This window comes from Vombatus ursinus, unplaced genomic scaffold (assembly GCF_900497805.2).
Source record: "Vombatus ursinus unplaced genomic scaffold, bare-nosed wombat genome assembly UNPS02014662.1, whole genome shotgun sequence".
Lineage (NCBI taxonomy): Eukaryota > Metazoa > Chordata > Mammalia > Diprotodontia > Vombatidae > Vombatus > Vombatus ursinus.
Window position 1 is genome coordinate 813,647 of NW_020954440.1, and position 3,658 is coordinate 817,304.

Here is a 3,658-nt window from a genome sequence, read left to right on the forward strand (position 1 = left end):
TAACTGAAATTCCTCTTGAATACATCCCGCTATCTTTGCACTCCACATTCTGCCTTACTTTTCCTCTCTCTAGATTTACTCCTCAATATAAACACCAGTTTCTACACCTCTACCATTTTTCCAATTTTATTTCCCCTATTTTGTCCTCACTCTTTCCCTTTCACAGGATTGAACTGATGATTGTTTCAGTGAGAGTCCCTCAGCTACCCTAGAATTCCTTGGTCCATTGCCTTTCATGAAATATTCCAACTTAAAATTATGCTCACTGTCTACCTTTAACGGTCCTACAAACATAGAGCAGAACATGGTCCATAAATATGCTGAGTGGGTTTTCAATAGAAAGGTGTTATTCCCTTGTCACTTGTACCCTCCTGGTCCAAAGTATCTCAGTTAATCTTCCCCCATTAACTCTCTATCCCACTTTCCTGTATCACTTCCTTCCTCTTGAATCAGAAAAGAGAGATGTCATCACTCTTGGTTTCTCTCATTTCCTTACTCAACCCTCCAAACCGCTCTTCATTATGCCCTGTTCTCTGCTGCTTTCTCCCTAACTTAGAGGAAGAGGTAGATTTTCTCACTGCCAAAGTTAACTTCTCTATGTGTGGTCTTCTCATCTCCTCATATCTCCTCCAAAAATACTAATAGATAGGATTTAGATAGCACTATTAGTTTAGGAAAGTGCTTTATTAATATTACCTCATTTGATCTTCCCAACAAACTAGGAATGTAGGTGATATGCCCACTTTACAGAGGAAGAAAGAGAAGTAGACGGAGATAAAAGACTTGACATGGGTCACATAGTAAGTACCTGGGGCCCAATTTGAACTCAAGTCTCTCTGACTCCAGGTCCACACTGTATCCACCTGGAATTCTCCATCATTGTTTTAGTTTATTTTCTTCCTCTTTTTCAATTTTTCATTCCCTATTTTCTAAAATAATTCCCAGATTCTGTCATATTTTTAAAAAAAGTTGTCATTACAAAATTACATGTTCCAAACAATTACAATTTGATATTCTTTGTGGTTTTTTTTTTGACTAGGCAATTGGGGTTAAGTGACTTGTCCATGGTTACACAGATAGTGATTGTTGTGTGTCTGAGGCCAGATTTGAACTCAGGTCCTCCTGATTCCAGTCCCAGTGCTCTATCCACTAGGCCACCTAGCTGCCCCACAATTTGATATTCTTAAAGCACAGATGTACTCTCTGTCTCTCTGATGCCCACTGGTATTGAGTGGATCACTGCCATTTCTTGTATAAAATATGTATCCCTGTTTCACATTTAAAACCCTTCACAAATTCTCTATTCTATCTCCCTAGATTGATTTCACATCATTCCCCATCTCATGTGTCCCACAGGACAGGCAAATGTTTCCACATTCATTTCTCCAGCCTTCATCTCCCATCAATGTGCCTTTGTACAAATTGCTCTTCATGCCTCTGACGCTCTATCTCTTTAACACTTCTTCTTAAAATCCCAGGCTCCTTGTACCAAGCAGTTCAACCACCAACTTTAATAGTCAGAATCTTTCCTGTTCCTCTCATTGTTTACATTTCTTTGGTGTATATTTTTTATTGATTTTTCCATATAAAAAATTGTTTTCTACCTCTAGACTATAAGATCATTGAGGGTGGGAAATATTTGTGCTTGATTGCATGTGTGTTTTTGTGGAGGCAGTGGAAGGCTATTCTCAGAGATAAGCACAATACCTGGTACAGAGTCCACATTAATATATGCTTGTTGAATTGAATGAATTTCATGGATAAAATTGAACACATGAAAACTATTGGGTAGGAAAACATGACAATAATAAAGATCAAAAATTTCTACTAAATACTTAATGAATCTTAATAGATGAACTCATTTAAAACTGGCAGTGATCTTATAGATCATCTAGTGCAATTCCTTCATTTATAAGTGATTTGACCAAAGCCTACATGGCTGTCCCAGGATTTGAACCATACTACTCTGGTTCCAGATTCTTCCCTCATTAAGGAAGCCTGGTGTGGGGAAAACACCGGAGAGCTCTAAGTTTAGAGAGCTGGGTTCCAGTCCTGCTACTTCCACTAACTTACTCGGGAACTTTAGACAAATTACCTTCCCAACCGGGGCCTCAGTCATACCACCTGCAGGCTAAGAGAGCAAGGCCACATGACCTTTTTTTTAAATCAAAAATGTACAGTGGGATTTAGGCAATTACAGCTCTTTAAATCATGAAAAATAGAAATGAGGATTTTTACTTTTAAAATTACAATGTCATCTCTTGCAAAACCTGAAAAAGATTTTTTTTTTAAATTCAGAGTTCCAACTCCTTCATGAAATGCTTTGAAATACTTGGGTGAACAAATAGTAAGTATATGAAATAATGAAAATTGTTATTATGGCAACACATCAATTTAGGGTGACTGACTGACTCTGAATTCCAGTTCTGCTCTTTATTACATGTGCCACCTCAGGCTGCTCTCCTTCCATCTCAGAGTGTGAGTTTCCTCAGCCATAAAACTGGATGACCCATAAGGACTTTACCCATTCAATCTTAAGATCTAGGGAGCAGAGAAGTGGAATAGAGGATACAGAAAAGGATGTGAAATCTGGATGAAGTGAGTTCAAATTCTGTCTAAGAAACTTGCCACCTATATGACCCTGGACATGTCACTTAATGTCTCTCAGCCTCAGGTATCCTCATCTCTAAACCTATATCACAGGGCTGTTGTGAGGATCAATGAGATTTTAAAAGTACACTGCTTTGTGAATGTTCAAATTCTCAAAAAATGCTAGCTACCATTAGCATCAATTCAAACACAATAACATGAAATATTATGAAAAAGGCAGTTGCAAATCTATGATTTTGAACCCTGCACCTTCTCATACCTTGAAGACAAGAATACTATTATTCATTCACGTGGCACTCATATTGGAAGAATCTTGTAGAACTTGTCATTATTATTCTAATAGCTGAGACCTACCTGGGTCCTTTAAGATGGTGACAAAAGTCCAAGAGAGGGGACTTATTGCGTACCTTCACCTGAGGCTGTCCTCTATTAGATGCTTAATCAAAAGAGAAGAGTATTTGCAGACACTGTGCCTGGCATCTAGTGTTACAAACTCAGAGTTTTCCACATTGTGGTCTGTTCTCCTCAGTCATTGCTGCTCCTTTGATTTGCTGACAGGAAGGTCATTAGATGAACTAAAGCAATGTTTCTGATCTTACTCATAAATGAAGGATGAAAACAACCAAACTTCAGGCTCGTCCAATGGACATGGGTCCAAATTGAGACATAAAAGGCTTTCTGTGGCTTCTGGTCACAAACTTGCAGTAGGGTTTTACAAGAGTGGGCATAATTCTGCTCTTAAGGGACAATGGATCCTCTGAGGACTCCCAGAGCTACTTAGTGTGCACCTCTGAAAAACACGTAATGGCATACCCAGGTCTGTGGGGACCCAATCACAATTACTAAGGGAAGTCATGGGTGTATTCAGATGTTACTGTCAGGATTTCTCCACAGAGAACATGGCTGTTTTCAGGAGACACAAGAAAGGAGGGCCATGAACTCACTAGACCTAGACCAAAAGGAGCCATGACATGGACAACAGGAAAAAAGGCAGGGGATGAGACAGTGCTTCTTGCTTCATTGGAAAAAAATGTCTGATGGGGGGGAG